We start from the raw sequence: 23,406 nt of genomic DNA on the forward strand, positions 1-23,406 counted from the left end.
CATGACAGACTAATGAAAATGCTATTCCAAAATTAAATTAGACAGACCAATGAAAATGGTATTTCAAAATTAAGTGAAACAGACTAATGAAAATGGTATTTCAAAATTAAGTGAAACAGACTAATGAAAATGCTATTCCAAAATTAAATTAGACAGACCAATGAAAATGGTATTTCAAAATTAAGTGAAACAGACTAATGAAAATGCTATTTCAAAATTAAGTGAAACAGACTAATGAAAATGCTATTTCAAAATTAAGTGAAACAGACTAATGAAAATGCTATTCCAAAATTAAGTGAAACAGACTAATGAAAATGCTATTTCAAAATTAAGTGAAACAGACTAATGAAAATGCTATTTCAAAATTAAATTAGACAGACCAATGAAAATGGTATTTCAAAATTAAGTGAAACAGACTAATGAAAATGGTATTTCAAAATTAAGTGAAACAGACTAATGAAAATGCTATTTCAAAATTAAATTAGACAGACCAATGAAAATGGTATTTCAAAATTAAGTGAAACAGACTAATGAAAATGGTATTTCAAAATTAAGTGAAACAGACTAATGAAAATGGTATTTCAAAATTAAGTGAAACAGACTAATGAAAATGCTATTTCAAAATTAAATTAGACAGACCAATGAAAATGGTATTTCAAAATTAAGTGAAACAGACTAATGAAAATGGTATTTCAAAATTAAGTGAAACAGACTAATGAAAATGGTATTTCAAAATTAAGTGAAACAGACTAATGAAAATGCTATTTCAAAATTAAATTAGACAGACCAATGAAAATGGTATTTCAAAATTAAGTGAAACAGACTAATGAAAATGGTATTTCAAAATTAAGTGAAACAGACTAATGAAAATGCTATTTCAAAATTAAATTAGACAGACCAATGAAAATGGTATTTCAAAATTAAGTGAAACAGACTAATGAAAATGGTATTTCAAAATTAAGTGAAACAGACTAATGAAAATGCTATTTCAAAATTAAATTAGACAGACCAATGAAAATGGTATTTCAAAATTAAGTGAAACAGACTAATGAAAATGGTATTTCAAAATTAAGTGAAACAGACTAATGAAAATGGTATTTCAAAATTAAGTGAAACAGACTAATGAAAATGCTATTTCAAAATTAAATTAGACAGACCAATGAAAATGGTATTTCAAAATTAAGTGAAACAGACTAATGAAAATGGTATTTCAAAATTAAGTGAAACAGACTAATGAAAATGGTATTTCAAAATTAAGTGAAACAGACTAATGAAAATGCTATTTCAAAATTAAATTAGACAGACCAATGAAAATGGTATTTCAAAATTAAGTGAAACAGACTAATGAAAATGGTATTTCAAAATTAAGTGAAACAGACTAATGAAAATGGTATTTCAAAATTAAGTGAAACAGACTAATGAAAATGCTATTTCAAAATTAAATTAGACAGACCAATGAAAATGGTATTTCAAAATTAAGTGAAACAGACTAATGAAAATGGTATTTCAAAATTAAGTGAAACAGACTAATGAAAATGGTATTTCAAAATTAAGTGAAACAGACTAATGAAAATGCTATTTCAAAATTAAATTAGACAGACCAATGAAAATGGTATTTCAAAATTAAGTGAAACAGACTAATGAAAATGGTATTTCAAAATTAAGTGAAACAGACTAATGAAAATGGTATTTCAAAATTAAGTGAAACAGACTAATGAAAATGCTATTTCAAAATTAAATTAGACAGACCAATGAAAATGCTATTTCAAAATTAAGTGAAACAGACTAATGAAAATCCTATTTAAAAGTTAAGTGACCAATACAAATGCTATTTCAAACTTTGAGTGTAACATGGTTGGACAGAATCTCTTATAGAACTGGTTGGCATAATCTATATATTATTCTGTTTGTTCCTTGCTTAGTTAGTTTGTTCCTTGCTTAGTTAGTTCATACGTTATGCTTTCAAAAAGTTCAAATACAATTTTTGAAGGGCAAACTGCTTTTAAAAAAGGCCAAATTTGTTACATTTGGCTTTAAAAAGGCCAATTTGGCAACTCTGGACAAGAATATGAGAGTGATTTCTCTTTAATGTATCCTTGTTTTCAAATATCATAATAATATAGGATCGTTGTTGTAAGGGTATGAGAAAGAAACTTTTAGTAATTTTAATGTGCAGCAGTTCTTCACATTTGAAAAAGTCAGCAAAACGTTATGTAAAAAAAGGGAACATTTGAAAGAAACAAGATAAAAGAAAAAAGAATATTGTCTGCCAAGAGATGTTGAATTGAAGAAATAAATTAAACATTATCTCTTACAATGTGATTTTATTATTTGTATTGAACTATGTAGCACAATATATATGGCATAATCATGTTGACACACCAGTTCCCGCTGGATCACTGAAGTTAAGCAACATTGAACCTGATCTAAATGGGTGGCTATTTGGAACTTCCAGGTCCTGTATGTTCTCTCTGCTTATCTCGGCATTGTTTCCAGTCATCCTGGACTTTTTCTTGCCACTGGACTCAAACAGTGCCGATTCAAGAGAGGCGTGGTTGGATATTGTGCAACCCTTATCTCACAATTACACACCCAGGTGCCCCTACACGGGGTATTCCGTGGAATTTCTACAAATTCTGCTAGGTTTTAGAGTCTTAAGTGAAGAGCCATTCTTGTAAAAGAAAAAAAAAATAATCCAAAAAGAATAGCAAAAAACAAAACTATCGTTGAAAAAAAAAATATCCAATTGCAAATATTAAATAAGTCCCAAATAAAATTTGGCAGCATCAATCCAACCAGACGATTTGAATTGTAAAGAATTCTAGGTAAAAAAATTGGTAGTATTAATCCTGTCAGGATCAGCAAAGCATAGTTCTCTTCTCATGTAAAGATAAACAACTATGATTGAAAAATTCTAAGAGATTCAGTATATTTTATAGAGCGATTCTGGGACATGATTGGTTCGTTCTCATCACTCCTGGCTAGAAATATAATCGTCCAAATCTTTGTAATCATACTTTTATATTATGCCAAAAATATTGCAACACAGAGTGAAAAATAAACAGATAGACAGACCTTATCAAAAATCTGCCTAGACACATCTAAAAAATAGAATCTTTTGTTTTTCTGCAATAAGAGAAGAAAAAGTTGCTTTCTGATATAGTCTTTATGATTTCTTTACTAATTGTTACATAACGAGGTCTGGGCTTTGAATTGAAAAGTTTGAGTGCTTAAATTTGAAGTAGCATTTTCATCTGCCTGTTGTGTGTAAATGTCAACAGCATTTTTTATCACTGCAGCGTGGGACGATAAAATTGTCGCCCTAAAGAAAACAACAGTATTGCTTTATTTAAAAACTTTTATTGAAAAAATCAATTCAAGTAACTTGATTATGTAGTAGAGCTGACATTTATTTAATGTAGCCGCCTTCAGCCTCAATCATGGCTTGATACAGGTCCAGCACTGGGACTGTGCCTTTTTCACAAGCGTTGGCGGGAGCTCTGTGAATACTCTGCAGATGGTGGTGATCAGGCTGGCTTTGGTATTGTGGGAGGCCATGTTGGTGATGTTCTCAACGTATGACCAAACAAAGTAGTTCAGTGGGTTTAGGTCGGGGGTAGAGTCAGAGCCAGTGAAAGAAGGGTATTCCTTCTGAAGCTAACCTTGGGTTGTAGGCCAGTGCCGAATCTTGCTACCACATCCAGGGTCTGTCAGCGGCCACCTTATTGCACCAAAGGATTAACACACTCTTTAGCACATCCAGGTACACTTTGGTGTGGACTTTCAAGCCGACTTCGAAGATGTGAGGTGGCATGATGTGGATCTCATGAAATCACATCAAAAACCATAACTGTGGGTCATCCAGTGCATTGAGCTGTTCCCTCAAGCATTAAACTATCCAGATTTTCATTTTGAAGGTGTTGGCAATAGTCCTGTTGTCATAACTTGGATTGGTAGAGAGCATGAGTTGTACAGTGGCACATCTCCGATCTCGTTTGTTGAACATTGGGCCACTTTCAGACATGATAGAAGGTTCCCATTGCTCTTGGGATTTGTACACAATTGGCCAACTAGTAGATGGTCTGCAATAAAAAAAAAAAAAAGAAAATCTGCTTTCATCAAATAGAAATGGAATCATGTTGTCTTTTCTATGGTGACAATTTTATCGTTCACCCTGTATTAATTAATGTTGGGACGATTAATCAGAATCGGAAATCGGAAAAATCAAAACTTTTGGTGGTATTTAAATCAGAAAATTTGTTCCTATTTTCTGATGTCAAAAACGATTCTTGAAAATTTATTTTTGTTGTTGTTTGAAACGTAATTTTCTATTGCTGGTACTAATGATAAAATGAAAAATATGTATTTATTTTAAATTACCAGTAAAATTAAAATCTATTGATTCACCCACTCCACAAATGTATCTATTATGTATACAAAAATATATACGTATATTACATGGGTTTTACAGAATCTGTGTTGCAATATTTGTGTTGCAGTGAAAGGGTGCTGGGCCCATAACCTCTTGAATTTAAAGCCATTTTTGGTTTCAGAAGATGAAAAAAAATCTTGTTCCAAACAAAATGGTCGTCGTCAATCAGAGAAGCTTTGAATTCTAAAAGCCAAGATGAAGACCAAGAATAGGGTTTTCTGTTGGGTAGTCAGTCTGTACAAATGTCGGATTGTAAAAGTCTGCAGATGGAGAACAAATTCCTTCTTGTATAGGACACGAAAAATCATGTGCAGGAATGCTAAAAGATTCAATATTTTTATGGAGCATTTCTGGTTTCTGATTGGTTGCTAGCCAAACGTGGCTCCATTTGATTGGTCAGTTCCTATCATCAGTGTTTATAGTAGAACCTTTCAACTTTCTTTAATCATACACTCCCACATATAAAATATAAAAAATATTGCAACAATCTTAAAACAAAAAATGAAGAGCATCAATTTTATAACAAAATATTTAGAGGTTTTAAAATTATCAGAATCAGTAATTGTATCACAATCAGGAATTCAGAACTATATCAGAATTGGGAAAATATTGAAATCGTCCCATCACTACTATTAATACATATTGAATGGACACTTTTTAAGAATACTAGTTATGAGTGTTTGTTACAAACGTTTTACAGAGTGGACCAGAAATTGGAGGTCAGTTGAGCACCTGCCATAATGATAGACTTGCAACATCTCTGCTGTCAGAAATAGGAAGTAGGGAGTCAAAAATTCTTTGTCCACTAGATTAAATGGAACAAAATTTAAATTTCTGTTTCATTTTTAAAACAACTGTAAAACAGAGCGTTCTCTGCAAGTTTTACCAAATGACAAAGAATATTAAACAAAAAGAATGACAAATTTAAAATGAACCATGCTGAAATAATAATCTTATTATTTAGAAAACCATTCCTAACATGGGGAGAAAAGGGTGTTAGTCTCCCCCTCAACATGATATTTTTAAAATTGTAAAATAAAATAGCCAATTTGAAACCATAAAAAGACTGACGTTTATTTTGTTTTGAAAATTAGTGACCATAAAGGGAGGTAATTTGTTTTTCATTAATTATCATGGTTAGCAGCGACACCAATTTTTTTTGTTATATTAAAAATGTTTATTAGCCATTTGGAATATTCCATTTTCAATCTAAGGGATGGTCACAACGATAACGGTCGAAGTGACAAGTGTAATAATATATAGATTATGAAAATTATTATTTAAAATTTTATTGACTACCATTTACATAAAAAAGAATTTAATTTTGGATAATGTCCTTTTCCCCAAAAATATTTTTGATTAACAAAATTCAATGAGATGCATTAGGTCTGATGAAAGTTTAATTTTTTTATTTTTGTATCTTGTTTTTATTATTATTATTATAATTATTATTTTTGTTTATTGCTCTCATGCTTTGGACATGTTCTTCAAGTATGTCATCCAAGAGATTTTTGTTTGCCCTCAACATTTGTTGTTGATAACATGAGGTGGGAACATTATTATGTATACATTGCACATGGGTTATTTTAAATCTTGAACTGAATTCAGGTTGCAACATGCTTCTTTGTCAATTACTTATCCAAAATGATTTATTCAATTCTTGTCTAAAAAATATTTTTCAATCATTTTTCAAATTTTCAGATATGTCCTTGCATTAATCAGCGACAATTTAGCTTAACATTTGCATTGCTAAACGAGCAAATTAAACAGAGATATATTGAACATGACTTATACATTCATGTCGATAAATGCTGCCATTGGTGTTCTTTTCGACTTGACTCCTACTTTTGGTGACGACACTGCTCTGCCCAAGGAGGCGAACAAGGCAAGAGATCTTGACTTGAATCTCTGGTCCCTCCTTGCCAAACTTTTACAAAAATCACTCGACCAGCTACAACCATTATCAACATTTCCCCCACTTTCTATTTGTGCCTAAATCTAAATGCATATTCCATGAACAAAGCTTCTTTCCTAGAATTGCCCACCTGTTGAACACTGTTCCACTGGCCTGCTTCCCATGCGACTATAATATGGTAGCCTTCAAGTCCAATGTAAACAAGTTCTTGTTGAGCTGTCCCCTTAAATAATCCAAATTTTACCCAATTTACACCATTAATGATTACTACACTACCACCTTACATTCGTTAACCCTTATCCTTGAGTGGTCTTTAGGCCTTCATAAGTGGTAACTCCCTTGTAAAAAAAGAAAAAAAAGGGAGTCATCTAAGCATTATATTTAGGCTGCAAATAAAGCAAGAATAACTCTATTTCTCATTCGACATTTTTTCTGCAAACTCACTCCTAAAATATTTCTTCCTATTTATGTCTCCCTCATCAGATGAGTGTTAGAGTATAATGGCCAAGCATTTGCTCCATATTTAATATGTGATATCCAGCATCTGGAGAGAGTTAAAAAACTGGCTACTTAAATGGTGCAGGGTTTAGCAAACCTGCACCATGACAGCTGACTCAAGAAGCTTAGTCTTCTCCCACTGGAGCGCTGACGACTGCATGGTGAACTCATTTTGGCCTACAATTTCATCAATGGTCATTATGATATACCTCATGACTTATTATTCACACCTGCACCAGAAAGAAGTTTACGAGGGCACTACAAGAATTTATTTCACTGCTGATTTTGATTGAATCGGAGGAGGCACCAAAAATGCAACAATTTAAGGGGAATTTGGACAGGTACTGGGCTACTGTATTCTCTTCTTGGTATATAGAGAGTTAATAAATGCACCAACAACACAACAATTCAAGGCAAAATTATACAGGTGCTGGGCTACTGTATATTCTCCTGTGTAAATTTCTAGTACTCTTTTCTTACGTGGCAATTGAAGCATACTTGTTTTATCTTTTTGCCAAATAGATTTTTTTTTTTACATAGGGGACACCACTTATCAAGGCCCAGAGGCCACTCGAGGATAAGGGTTACTGAGTATACAGTAGTCAGTGGGATAATATAGTAATCGTTAGTAGTGGAAATTTGGTAAATTGGATTACTTAAGGAGACAGTTCATCAAGAATTTGTTTACGTTGGACTTGAAGACAACCAAATTGTAGTCAGATGGAAAACAGGTAAACGGAAGAGAGTTCCACAGGCGTGCAGTTCTAAGCAAGAAGCTTTGTTCATAGAATCTATGTTTTGGTTTAGGCACAAATAAAGATTGAGGAGAATTATTGACAGCGGTTTCAGCTAGACGGGTGTTTTTCATGAAAGTTTGGCGAGGGGAGACCAGACGAGCACTTGCCATAGAAATAACGACAAAGCAAAGACAAGCTCGCAACATCTCTTCTATGGGTAAGAGGTTGCAGGGAAGAGAAAAGGGTATCCCCCACTAAACTGCAAAGTTTATTTTGAACTCTGTCAAAGCAGGATAAGCTGCTTCTAGCAGCTCCTGCTCAGATGTGGCAACAGTACTCCATCCTTGGACATACCTGGCTTTTATATAAGTAGAGAATTGCATGAGGAGTGAAATATCTACTGGAGCAGTAGAAGGATCCCACCATTTTACCAGCGACATTGGCAACAAACTTGATGTATGTGTTCCATTTCAGATCAGGAGTAAAGGTCAAGACCAGAAGCTTCAGCTTGTTAAGCCAGGCGACCACGTCACCTTCTCCAGTAAATGGTCTGACGGTGTCGCTGCTTAGCCTTATTCTGTCACCCATTTTTGCTGAAATTGCTTGTAAATTCCTCCTAGCTACGATGTCTAGAATAAAAAACATTTTAACACTACTGTCTAATTTCTTCCAACTGCAAAAACACAACTTTCTGCTCACAAGGCTCGTTCCTTCTGTCACCAAATCCTAAATCTCTGAGTCTCTGTAAAAGTCAGGCTTTTATACTACAATCAGCAGTATCTCATTTGCATAAAGTGATCAGTTGGATTAGCATAAAACCGGAAAGGCAGCCATTTTTTTTCTTTACTTTTCTTTTTGTCTGCAAGGGGCTGCACAAGAAACAGTTGTGTACTGATTTTTTAATGCCTTCTAATTACAGAGAGAGAGACATGCTTTCACCATGCTGAGCAGATTCCGGTGTTGGTTGAATATTCCTATCATATAAAGATAGAGTTTCCACCCATGTGGTGAGTTAATAGACATTTTATTGTTTTGTTGTTGTTAATGTTGTATGTTCTTTACATTTGTTGGTGCATTCAATAAATGCGTATATTTGTTCTATCAGTTCTAATTTGTCAATGTACGTTATTCATTCTTGTTAAATAATGTTTTCGATTCATGGTTAATTAAAATAACTAAGAGTTTCTAATACACCATTTAAATCGATAAAAAAAAAACGGTATAGTTGCTTGTTAATGATAAACTCTCTAACTCTCTGTCCTTCTGTATGTCTCTGTCTGTTTGTCTCCCCCTCTCTCTTTCTCTCTCTCTTTCGTCAGGTTGTCCTGCTAATACGAACTATTGGTGCTTATTCAGATTGGCATTTATAGCAGCATTTAAAAGTAAAGAAAATACAGAAATGTCTGTATTATGTACGTACCAGTCATGTACGAAGATGAAAAAAAATCCAAAAATCATATAATTTGATCAAGTAGTTTGTTTATTCAGCTTGTCGGACTGATTTCCTCATCTTGGTTGTTATAGTCACAACGTTTCGGTTGTTATGTCACTAAAATATGTAGTCGAGTGGTCCTAGACGTTGTATCAAAGTTTACAGTTACCCAAAGGTGCTGAGTTCAATCCTGGAGGAAGGCAGTGAAAAGTAACATTCAAAACAGAGAATTAGCAACTATGTCCCAGAGCCTAGCTGGAGTCCGAACACGGTACCCCTGTAATAATAATAAAGGGTTGGGTTCGAGACTCCTAACAATCGGTTCCCCAGTTCCATACAAAACACCTGATGAAGGCCGGAGGGCAAAACGTCCGAAACGTTGTGACTATAATAACCAAGATGAGGAAGTCAGTCCGACAATCTCAATAAATAAAAACACCTCATCTCAAAAATACAGACAATTACAAGTACTTTTTTGTTTTTCAAGAAAATCAAATTTTACTCTTGTTTCGATAAGGGTGAAAAAAATGAAATCAACGAATCGTTGGATAAGCGCAGACAATCTTAATGCACGAGAAACTCCAAATAATCACTGATTACCTCCCTTCATGAAACAAATATGGCCTCGTCTGTCACTTATCAGTAAAAAAACGGCAAATTTGTTTTTCGTAAATAAAAAAAACTACTTGATCAATTTTTGTGATTTTCAGAATATATAATCTTTATTCCATGAGAAATAAGTACAATAAAAACGTTTTTCTTCATTTTTGTTTATCGATATAAGTACCAATCTGAATAAACGCAAAACTATTTTTGAATTCATGAAAATGAACGGCAGCCATCTTCTATAATATAAAAGTCAAAATGAGTGTGTGTGTGTGTGTGTGTGTGTGTTTGTATGTCTGCCAAAAACTTTCGACACACATGACAGATCCTGAGGCAATCAGTATCGTTTTGGAGGTAGATGTCTTGGACGACAAATATAAAAAATTGGCTAAAAACATTAATTCCTTCACCCTCAACTGGGCAGTTTTGTACACAGAGGGATCGCTTTATTTGTCAACATTTTTGCAGGTGATCGTCTCCTTTCGATTCACTACCCTTAATTTTAATGCTCGCGACTTTCGGTTTCACGATGGACGCACCAGCTAAGACATTTTGTTTTTGTTTCACCTTCTTTTCCTCCTTCGCATTACGGGTTCGAGCCTGCCTGCCTAGTACCACTTTTTTTTTTTAACACCTCTGTTGTTTTGGGGTTCCTTATTACACCACCTCGACACACTCGGGAAATGCCGAGTATCCTCGCTAGTTTTGAATGATTGAGAGATTGTTTTCATATGAACAGGTTAAGATTTTCATTGACTCACCTGTCTTATCAATATGTAAGCAAAGGCTAACATGGAAGCTTTTCTAATCTCGTGTGTCATATGAAATAAACACTTTTCCATGTAAAACTTTACTTATCAGTTCTTAACATTTGCTTTTATCAACCGAAAACACTTGAGATTTCACACTTTATCATTTTGCAGTTTTCGTTGTGACTTTATAAAGAAACGTTTCAACTTTTCAAGTGAGTTTACATTCTTTTATCGTTAATCATAAGAACATTAGCTACTTAATCTATATTATATTTCTCTTTGCCTGTTTATCTGTCTGTCCGTTCCACTTTTTCTCCAAAACTACTGAGCCGATCTGGTTGAAATTTTGTATGGGCCTTTGTTATGGTAAGATGCAGCGAACTACATATTATGGTATCTGTTTGATGCACAGTTAGGGATGAATAAGGATTGGTATTTAATGCAGAAATGAACATAAATGTATTTAAACATAAATTTGGCATAATTACTCATTTTAAGTCAATGGTTTATAACATTTTTTATTATTTTACAAAGAAGTCACCACTTATCAAGGCCCGTAGACCACTTGAGGATAAGGGTTAATGTGTGTACATTAGTCAATGGGATGATAGCATAGTAATCATAAGTAGTGGAAATTTTGTAAATTGGATTACTTAGGAGGATGGTTCATCAAGAACTTGTTTACGTTGGACTTGAAGACAATCCAATTATAGTCAACAGAAAAGCAGGCAAACGGAAGAGAGTTCTACAGGCGTGCAGTTCTAAGAAAGATGCTTTGTCCATGGAATCTACGTTTAGGTTTAGGTACAAATAAAGAGTGTGGGAAATTATTGATAGTGGTTTCGGCCAGACGAGTGTTTTTCATGAAAGTTTGGCGAGGGGGGGGGGCATAAATTGAAACTCAGACGAGAACTTACTATGAAAATAATGATAAAGCAGAAACGGGCTCGCAACTTCTCTTCTGTGGGAAAGAGGTTGTGGGGAAGGAAAAGGGCATCCCTCCACTAAGCTATGAAGTCTATTTTGAACTCTGTCAAGGCAGAATAAGCTTCTTTTGGTAGCTCCTGCCTAAATGTGGTAACAGTACTCCATCATTAGCCGTACCTATCTTTTAAGTTTTGTTCGTTTTTAATAAGCTAAAAAGTCTAGTATATTTTTTTTACGAATGTGTACCCTCCATAAAAATCATGGGAAAAATATCCTTATCCAATGTTCGCACCAAAGCTCATAGTCATATAAAGTGCAAGCGGAACTAATAATTAAAAAAAGAAAATTGGAAAGTTTTTAAAAAAAGTAAAGAAAAACGTATAAATCGGTATAGAAAGTAAAAAAAAAAAAAAAAAAAAAGACGAAAAAAGAAAACAACTAAAAATAAAAGTCTGATTATTTTTCTAAATACTAAAAATAGATTCCTGCAGCATTTTTTATCTGTGGAAGTTGAACTGGTTTGAGATCATGTCTCAAGATCATGGTAATAAAATTACCTGATTCTGAGTCAGATCACATTCAATTCACACTGCCAGACTAGATAAGTATTTTATTAGGAGGTTGTTAATGAAAAATGATCACAAGTATATCAGAATAATAAAAACAAGAAATAAATGCTTCTCCTAAACTGATTTAATGGCAGGCATCCCTTCTACTCCCTTTTCTCTCTCCTTTTGCCTTATTTTTATTTTCTTCTTAAAAAAAAACAACGACAAAAAAGAAAGATTTGCATTGAGAGAATTACGATTCACGTATTCAATTTATCTGAAGATTTTGGCTTGATGATTGCATTTGCAGGAAATTGCATCTGAAACATGTATGCACATATGCAGCCAATAATATTTGTACAAATTAAAAATTTATACTATATATATATATATATATATATATATATATATATATATATATATTCAGAATGTGAGAGATTATATAATTATTTCCACAGCCAAACAACATCGCAGCTCACGAGAGCCATAACAGCCAACAAACAGCCAAGGAAATAAAATGCGTTTGGACATGATTAAAAAATCCGAATTCAGATTTTTTAATCATGTCCAAATGCATTTTATTTCCTTTTAGTGGATTGATAGTTGCTATTTCTTCGGATGAGTTAAGGGCAAAATAGATTCATTGATTGACTGAATTAAAGAAATAAATTATAAGATGGTCAACATCATGAAATTTGGAATATAGACTTTTGTCATTGTCTCATTATATATATATATATATATATATATATGTATATATATATATATATGTATGTATGTATGTATATATATATATATATATATATATATATATATATATATATATATATTGTTGCAATATTTTTGGCATACTGAAAAGGTGTAACCACAAATATTCAAGTGATTCTACTTATAACCAAGGGTGATAAGAATTAATTGCTTTATAAAAATTACTGAATCTCTTTGGATTTCTCAGTGATAACTTTCTGTCTTGGCACGAAAATATCACTAAGTTCTGCTGATCCTGACTGGATCAATTCTTTGCCTGAAAAAGTTTCTCTGATTGGATTTATGTTGCCATTGCTTTTTTTTTTTTTTTTTGGCTTTGGACAAATATATTACAAGAATGACTCTACACTCAAGATATATATAAAAGTGGCCTAGCAAGGCCAGAGTGGAGACAACCAAGCAAAAAAAAAGAAGCAAAATTCATCCCAAAGCAGTAAAACTAAAGCTATATATACAAATGTAGACAAATTTGGGCATATTTTATTGGTCTGAAAATATAGGTTCTTTTTTACCAATTGTCATAAAATTTTAACCATGGAATAGTATTATAATCTTCAAAAAGTGTACAAATTTTCATGTAGTTTCATCCTATAGAACCAAAGATATGAGCATTTCAATATTTAATTTGGCTACGGGTATAGATACATCCATATATATATATATATATATATATATATATATATATATATATATATATATATATATATATATATATCTCCAATGGTGGATGAATATAACGGAGCAGATCCAAAAGGCGTTTGACACAAAAAATTCGAAGGAATTTTATGGACTCCTTCGCCAAGTATTTGATCCTCCTACCTCTTCAATATTTCTCCTGATGTCGAAAGATGGTTCTGTTGTCATTAACAATCCAGAAAATATCTTGAAAAGATGGCAACCGCACTTTACTGATGTATTTCACAATCCCTCAGCAGTAGATGCTGATGCAATTGATAACCTACCATATCATATTCAGAATGGACGTTTGCCTAATCTGGTTGAGGTGCAGTTGGCTATCGCACAAATCAGCAGTGGCAAGGCACCTGGTTTGGATGGTGTTCCGGTGGAGCTTCTTAAGATTGGAGGTGTGAATATTGCTAATGCTATCCTGTGTTTTGTTGAGGAAATCTGGGAATGTGCTCCTGTTCCACAGGATTGGATTGATGGTGTCTTGGTGACCCTGTTTAAAGGAAAGGGGCAGAAGAATGTTTGTGACCACTACCGTGGGATTGTGCTTTTGGAAGCTAATGGGAAAGTTCTCGCACGACTTCTATTAACAGGTTCCTGGAGGATGTTTGTCCTAATGCTATTCCAGAGTCACAAAGTAGCTTTAGGTCTGGCAGAGGAACTATGGATATGATTTTTTCAGCCCGGCAAGTCCAGGAGAAATGTATTGAACAACAGATACCACTGTATCAAGTGTTTGTTTATCTAACGAAAGCATTTGACACCGTTAATAGGGATGCTCTCTGGTTAATCTTAGAAAAACTAGGGTGTCCTCCAACCTTTGTTAGAATATTCAAGGAACTGCACAGGGACATGAAAGCTCGAGTCTCATTAAACGGAAAATTGTCTGATGAAATCCCAGTTGACAATGGTGTCAAACAAGGTGATATTCCTGCCCCTACTCTTTTCTCTATATATTTTGCTGCTCTACTTACTCATGTGTTTCAGGATTGTGATAGAGGTGTCATGTTAAAGTTTTGAACTACAGACATGAATATTGCATCAAAGGCACATTAAATGGCTTGAACGATTTTGCCAAAAATGCTTGAGACATATCTTAAACATCAAGTGGCAAGCACAAGTACCTGATACTGAAGTCCTTGTGAGAGCATGTTGCTCTAGTGTTGAGCCACTTGTAATCAGATCTCACATGCATTGGGTTGGCCACTTGATTCGAATGAAAGATTTTAGGCTGCCCAAAACAAATTTTTTACGGGGAGCTAGAAAATGGCAAGCGCCCTCAACACAAGCCTAGGAAGAGGTTCAGGGACTCTACAAAGAATAATTTGAAAATCTTACAAATCGACCTCGACACATGGGAAGAACTTACTCTGCAAAGGCTGAAGTGGCGAAAGCTTGTATGTGAAAGTTATGATGCTCTAGAGAAAAGAAAGCAGGCCCACAGCAATCTGAAGCTAGAGCTTCATTGACGGTCTTAACGTGACCCTTATGAACGAGTGCTTTTGTACAAAAGCTAGCTACATCAACCACCTTAAGTCACACAAAGCTCCTGTTCAGGTCAATTTTGCACCTATTAGTCCGAACGACACGATCTGTTTAACATCCAGCAAAGTTTGTAAGTCTACTGCTGGTCTGAGAAGACATGTGATTGTTCATAGGAATACCGTTCAACCTCCAGAGGAAGTCAACTCGATGGAAATTGCTCAATTTGTTTGTCACATCTGCTTCAAGATGTGCAAATCTGCGGGGGGAGTGGAGAGTCATCTGAAATGGCATGGACGACAAGATTGGGAGAACTCAATGTGACGGTGATCATCTGGAAAGATGCAGCAATCATCATATATCTTAGTCTGAGTTTGTTGAATAAATCTACATTGTAGGTAGATTCCAATTAATTATAAGGTATTTTTGGTCCTTAGTGATAATCCTTTGAGTATGGAAAGTCCGGGGTATAATCCTCCTAACTTTTTGTTGTATATAATCCCTGTATGGAAGCTGCTTACATCGAAAATCCAGGGGATAAGGAAAACAATCTGAACTGTATTATTTTTTCAAACAATAAATTTCTTTTCTGAAAATTGATGTTTTTCTGAATGAAATTTAAACAAAAAAACTATAAATTCTATTTGCTCTATCAAGTATATTGAGCTATTCTCTTTTTGGCTGGGATTGTCTTATATAATATTACCTCCAAAAAATATTCTGTAAGACTTAATACTACATGATTAATTAATCTGTGTTCCTATTCACCTGATTTATATATATATATATATATATATATATATATGTAATTCTTGGTTCGTTCAATATCGATAAAACCATATTTCTACATTACCAGTTTAATTGAAATTTTCAGAAAATCTATCTGTAAAGTCAATGAATGTTTGCATGTTATTAAAATAATTTAACATTGCGAATTATAAAAATATTAATTAAAATATAAATATTTTTCGTAAGTCGTTTCTGCGAGACTGCCTGGTTTTATTTCCGGTAACTTCCGTTTCAACTACTCTCGAATTACAAGATAAATAAAAAAAAAGGTACTCATGCAGAGAGTAATCCGTGCTGAAATAATAATGTTATTATTTAAAAAGCCATTCTTAACATAGGGAAGGGAGGGTGTTTTCTACCTATTCTGTACTTTAACCTTACAATTGAATAAAAAAATATATCATAAAATTTTAATTAAATGTGGAAATACAATTTATAAAATAGCGCGGATCACTCTCTGCATTAGCACAAAAAAAAATCCCATATTTTTAAATTTAAATTCATTCAACAACTAACCTCCCCATGTTAAAAACAGCTTTCAAATCAAACACGCCCTTCCACAAACCTCGAAAGCTGTTCTTAACATGGGGAGGTTGGGGGTGTTAATTCTGAAAGCCATTTTAACATGAGGAGGTTAGGGTGTTTATAATATGCTGGGGCGAGTCGTAAAATTAACAAAGTTGCTATTTATTATTTATTGCAAAAATTGCTTGAAATTTATTTATTTGACAAAAAAAATTACATTTTGTTACTCCTTGGGCGTTGAGTTCCATGACGACCAGCAGAAAAAAATAATACTCGCTCCCTTAGTCCCCCACCGCACGTAACATATTTTATTTACTGACATTGCCGTAACTAAACGATTATTTATCACATTTACAAACATTTATTTATTTATTAATTTTGAAAAAAAGTTTTACTCTTTATGAATATTAAAAGAAAAATGTTACCAAACATTTATTAATAATTTCTCACTTTTACAAACATTTGATTTTAAATTTCTTTTTAAATGACGACTTTTATCAACTTTTTTTTTTAATAGTATTTGTGGATGGGTATGCTGACAACAAATATCAGTTAAATTTTGTAAATATCCCCCCCCCCCCGCAAATGGTGTTTATTCCGAAATCCGTTGTTAACATGGAGAGGTTGAGGGTGTTTATTCTGAAAGTAATGTAAAAAAATAAATAAATAAATAAATAAATAAAAAATATAACTAAATCATTTACTGATAATTTCTCACTTTTACAAATATTTTTAATTTACATGCGCAGATGAACAAATTATTGAAAGTGCGAAAACAAAACGTTTTTGTAATAAACCTTGGGTTTGCAAAATTTAACTGATATTTGTTGTCAGCATACCCATCCGAAATTACTATTAAAAAAAAAGTCGATAAAAGTCGTCATTTAAAAAGAAATTTAAAAACAAATGTTTGTAAAAATGAGAAATTATTAATAAATGTTTAGTAACTTTTTTCTTTTAATATTCATAAAGAGTAAAACATTTTTCAAAATAAATGAATAAATGTTTGTAAAAGTGACAAATAATCGTTTAGTTACAACGGCAACATCAGTAAATAAAAATGTTACATGCGCATGCATCAGGCTTGACTAGGAAGGGGGGACTAAGGGAGCGACTATTATTTTTTTCTGCTGGTCACCATGGAACTCAACGCCCAAGGAGTACCAAAGGGAGAGATGGATAGAGAGAGAGATATTAAGAGAGGAAGAGAGAGAAACAGAAGATGAACTACACTTCACCGTTTTTTCCTCGTTCAGTAGAGAAGAAATCTTTCGAGACTGAGGCAATTTTAATTTTTTGTTACTATCCAGAGTATCCCCTTTTTTTTTTTCGGGAGCTAGATTTTCCACACATTAGAAACCGACCGGGTTATCTGTACTTCACCTAACAAATTAATAAAAGAAAAAGATATTGTAAAATTTGAATTTAACGTGAAAATACTATTTTTAAAAAATAGCATGATAACATAAGTGCATAAGTGCCACTTTATGTACTCATTGGGCGTTGAGTTCCATGGCGACTAACATAATTATTTAATGGTTGCTCCCTTAGCCCCCCCCCCACCTAGTCAAGGCTAATGCATGCACACGTAACATTTTTTTTTATTTACTGACATTGACTTAGTAATTAAACGATTTATTGATAATTTCGTAACCCTTAAACGCATGCCGGAAAATTTAAATTGGTTTATTATTGTTGTAATGAAAAAAAAAAAGTTTCATTCAACACAAAACCAAAAACACATATTAGTGATAAATGATTTATCATTCTATTCATTGAAATTTACTAATTTTTAAATAAAAAAAGTAAAAAAAAGTTAATAAAAAAATAGTTGTTTATGTGCGCATGTAAAAATGTTTGTAAAAGTGAGAAATTATTTTAATCATTTAAAAAACTTGGTATTTTTTTTTTTTTTTTAGATTAAGTCCACCTTATAATCACCCCCAACCTCCTCATCTTAAGAACAGCTTTCAGAATAAATACCATTTTTGAAGGGGGTGGTGAAAAACTATTTGCAAAATTTAACTGATATTTGTTGTCAGCATACCCTACCGAAAATACTATTTAAAAAAAAAAAAAAAAAAAAAGGAGGTATCCAGTGCCCGTTGCAGAGAAGTAGATTTATTTATCAATAAAAGTTGTGTAGAAGTAAATTTATTTATCAATAAAAGTCATCATTTAAAAAAGAAAATTGTGGCGGTGAACCTAAATGTAAATATTTACCTAAAAAATTATCCACTCATGTAAATTAAGAATGTCTGTAAACGTGAGAAATTATCAATACATTGTTTAGTTTTTTTTTTAATATTCATGAAAAGAGTTAAGCCAACGTAAGTAAATACACGAATTACAAATGTTTGTAAAAGTGGAAATTATTAATAAATGTTTAGTAACTTTTTTCTTTTAATATTCATAAAAAGTAAAACTTTTTGTACTCCTTGGGCATTGAGTCCCATGGCAATCAGCAGAATTATTTAATGGTCGTTCCCTTAGCCCCACCCCCCTTAGTCAAGGCTAACGCATGTACACATGGCATTTATCATTTATTTACTTACGTTGCATTTCGCACTTTTACAAACATTATTTATTTACGTTGGCTTAACTCTTTTCATGAATAAAAAAAGTAACTAAACCTGAATTTGTCACTTTTACAAACATTTATTTATTTATTTATTTACGTTGGCTTAACTCTTTTCATGAATACTGGAAAAAAATGTGGTACTCCTTGGGCGTTGAGTTCCATGGCGACCAGCAGAAAAAATAATAGTCGCTCCCTTAGTCCCCCGCTCCAAGTCAAGCGTAACGCATGCGCACATAACATTTTTTTTTGATGTTGCCGTTGTATCAGTATTAAAAGAAAAAAAAGTTACTAAACATTTATTAATAATTTCTCATTTTTACAAACATTTGTTTTTAAATTTCTTTTTAAATGACGACTTTTATCGACTTTTTTTTAATAGTAATTGTGGATGGGTATGCTGACAACAAATATCAGTTAAATTTTGCAAACCCAAGGTTTATTACAAAAACGTTTTGTTTTCACACTATTCAACAATTTGTTCATCCGCGCATGTAAATTAAAAATATTTGTAAAAGTGAGAAATTATCAGTAAATGATTTTTTTTTTTATTTATTGATTTTTTTTTTTTACATTAGGTCCACCTCCACAAATGTTAAGAACGGCTTTCAGAATAAACACCCTCAATCACTCCATGTTAACAACGGATTTCGGAATAAACACCATTTGTGGGGGGGGGGAATATTTACAAAATTTAACTGATATTTCTTGTCAATATACCCATCCGCAAATACTATTAAAAAAAAAGTCGATAAAAGTCGTCATTTAAAAAGAAATTCAAAATCAAATGTTTGTAAAAGTGAGAAATTAATAATAAATATTTAGTAACATTTTTCTTTTAACATTCATAAAGAGTAAAACTTTTTTTCAAAATGAATAAATAAATAAATGTTTGTAAATGTGATAAATAATCGTTTAGTTACGGCAATGTCAGTAAATAAAATATGTTACGTGCGGTGGGGGACTAAGGGAGCGAGTATTATTTTTTCTGCTGGTCGTCATGGAACTCAACGCCCAAGGAGTAACAAAATGTAATTTTTTTGTCAAATAAATAAATTTCAAGCAATTTTTGCAATAAATAATAAATAGCAACTTCGTTAATGTTATGACTCGCCCCAACATATTATAAACACCCTAACCTCCTCATGTTAAAATGGCTTTCAGAATTAACACCCCCAACCTCCCCATGTTAAGAACGGCTTTCGAGGTTTGTGGAAGGGCGTGTTTAATTTGAAAGCCGTTTTTAACATGGGGAGGTTAGGGTGTTTATAATACGCTGAGGCATGTCGTAAAAATGAAACGATTTAGAAAAAGTTAAAACAAACTTTTTTATGTAAACAATGCCGTGAAAGAAACTAAACAATTAAAACGTAATGGTTCATGAGTGAAAAGCCTTAAAATAAATAAATAAATTTAAAATTAAAAAATATGGTAAGAATGAATTTAAAATTGGTAAGAATGAATTTAAATTTAAAAAATATGGGATTTTTTTTTGTGCTAATGCAGAGAGTGATCCGCGCTATTTTTTAAATCGTATTTCCACGTTTAATTAAAGTTTTATGATATGTTTTTTATACAATTGTAAGGTTAAAGTACAGAATAAGTACAAAACAGCCTCCCTTCCCCATGTTAAGAATGGCTTTTAAAATAATAACGTTATTATTTAAGCACGGATCACTCTCTGCATGAGTACCTTTTTTTTTTTTTTTACTTATCTTGTAATTCGAGAGTAGTTGAAACAGAAGCTACCGGAAATAAAACCAGGCAGTCTCACAGAAACGACTTACGAAAAATATTTATATTTTAATTAATATTTTTATAATTCGCAATGTTAAATTATTTTAATAACATGCAAACATTCATTGACTTTACAGATAGATTTTCTGAAAATTTCAATTAAATTGGTAATGTAGAAATATGATTTTATCGATGTTGAACGAACCAAGAATTACATTTTTATATATATAGATATATATAAATATATATAGATACACATACATAGACACACATAAGGATAATTATATACACGTATACAAATTATAACAGATGCTAAAACTGCTACCATTCCTACACCCCACCACCACCATCACCACTACTACTAATAATAATTAATATATATATATATATATATGTAAATATATAATATATATAAAATATATATATATATATATAAACATATAATATATATATATATATATATATATATATATATATATATATATAAATTATGTGGTTATGGTTATATACATATATGTACACATACACACACACATATATATGCATATGCATACATATATATATATATACATATATACACATATACATACATATACACATACATATACACACACACATATACATACATATACATACATATATCCAAATAAATAAATATATAAATATAAAAATATACCAATACAGAGAAATATGCATAATTTAGGTGTACTATTTATCTTAATATGTAAAAAAATAGAATAATATAATAACAGTCGATATCAGTATTGATTATTTCTATAATTCTCAAGATAAAAGCAATAAACTAGGTAAGACAAAATGATAAAATCCAGTAGAATGGGTGGAAAAACTACAATAATAATAATGTACAGTAGTAAAAAAAAAAAATCCTAATGTATTTATAGTTTAACTTTTAACAGAGGGACTATGTAATTTCAAAATTGCAATACTTGTATTTTGCCCTATGTTTGCGTTGGAAAATCAGCTCACTTTTTGTATTGATTACATTTTTGGATTGAGAAGACATTATAATCCTAACTGCCTCAGAACAGCAGAAGTTACAATATTTAGGTCCAGGGGTGTAAGAGTGAGATTTACATATAATAATCCAATTAATTGAGAAGCGAATATTCTTAGATTTCAGAGAGGTTCACTGGTTACTATTTGTGTTTTTATTGCTAAAAGATGATGTGTGGTTAGAGATTCTCTGCTTTATTAAAGTAGAAGTGGATCCGATGTATGTGTATGTTTTGGGTTCATTGTGGATACTGTTGTTTGCATTTAATATTAGATTGTTATTAAGGTTAGGATAGGAAGTGGGTGAATGGGTGGGGATGTTATTATTGAACTGGTTTCCAAAGTTATTATCATGGGAGTTGTTTTGTGAAGGACTATTATTATTTATATTATTGCCATTTGCTTGACCAAAGATTGACTGTTGGGAAAAATTAGTGGTGTTTCTTTGGAGCGATTTAGGTGGTATCTCAGTTACAGTACATGAATAAATCACATTTTTATGGATACAGTTATTATTGAGGGGGCATTCTTTTTATTTTTTGACAATTACGTTTGGTTTTCTTGCCCAAGGGAAAAGGAATTGCTTGGGCATCTTTAATTTTCTTGTTATTAGAGGTTATGATTGTCTGGTCTAAATTAGGCATTGTAGCGTATGATATCTTGATAGAATTTTTGTTAAACAAAGTGTTATATCCATGCAGGTACCTAAAAAAATTTTCAACAATATTGAAGAATTCCTTGGGGATATTAATTTTTACATTGGAGCTAAATGAGGGGTTGAACTAAATATTATTCTTTCTCCTCATCCTTTTTCTAGTTGAATTTCTAAGGGCGTTATTATAAAACATGGAGTTTTGATCAAAGGTCTTTCATATATAAATAAATGGTAAATATATATATATATATATATATAATTATTTTTTTACTATATGACTCAAATTTCTAAGGGCGTTATTATAAAACATGGAATTTTAATTAAAGGTCTTTGATATATCAATAAATGGTAAATATATATATATATATATATATATATATATATTTATTTATTTAAGAAACGATAGAGACGATGTCCGTTTGTGAATGTATCTGAGATATTACGATGATGTGAAAACTTCTTGCAGAATCTAACTGACGCAAGAAGCCCGATGCAAAAAAGCCTTTCGTGGACATACACAAACGCTCCCGCCAATTTTGCCCTTTATATAATAGATTATATATATATATATATATATATATATATATATATATATATATATAATTTAGACGAATACGAGTTTCATGTTATCATGATTGCATGTTCTATAAATTACACATCAACAAAATATTTTATGAAAACATGTTTTGAAAATCTTCGTCAAGCACAGTGTAAAGAAAGGTGAACTCATAATCAGTATGAAAGTGGAGTTTTATATAACCAGAAACATATTAAGCCAGTTTCACAGACTATTCAAAAATAGTATTACCTTAAGTTATATTTTTCTTAATTTTTATATGGCTAGATATCAAATTTAGATTCAGCTAATTTTTACTAATCATTGAAATGAAATCGTTTTTGTCTCATTAGATTAGCACTAAGTATCAATCTTTTAAATTTTTTTAATATATATATATATACATATACATACATATATATATATATATATATATATATATATACAGGGTGGGCCAAAATAAGGGTCCTATCTTTAAATTTAAATAACTTAAAAAATAGGACCCTTATTTTGGCCCACCCTGTATATATATATATATATATGCTATGAGTTTGTCAAAGCATATTCCATTAAAGTACTTGTCAAACAGACACAGGAATGCAACGTTGCAGTGATGGGATAAGACTTGGAGCTTAGCTGAGAGTGCGGGACCTGTTAGACTGGAGATTCACTTTTGGACCTGTCCAATAGGGAAAGACTAGTAGTAAATGCATAAACCCAAATGTTGCAACAATACCCCATGCATGGGAAAATGGTGGCTTTGTAAAG

At 32.0% G+C, this 23,406-nt stretch overlaps 1 protein-coding gene across 1 annotated transcript in view; it reads left to right on the forward strand.

Moving 5' to 3' along the window:
• LOC145292121 (adenylate kinase isoenzyme 5-like) overlaps positions 1-23,406 on the forward strand; it is a 54,280-nt gene that overhangs the window by 14,798 nt on the left and 16,076 nt on the right. Inside the window, exon 2 of the mRNA XM_080138226.1 lies at positions 8,502-8,589. The gene's annotated coding sequence lies outside the window, so the exon portion shown is untranslated. The remainder of the gene's footprint in view (positions 1-8,501; positions 8,590-23,406) is intronic.

This window comes from Euprymna scolopes, chromosome 13, assembly GCF_053919585.1.
Source record: "Euprymna scolopes isolate OS-2025 chromosome 13, ASM5391958v1, whole genome shotgun sequence".
NCBI lineage: Eukaryota > Metazoa > Mollusca > Cephalopoda > Sepiida > Sepiolidae > Euprymna > Euprymna scolopes.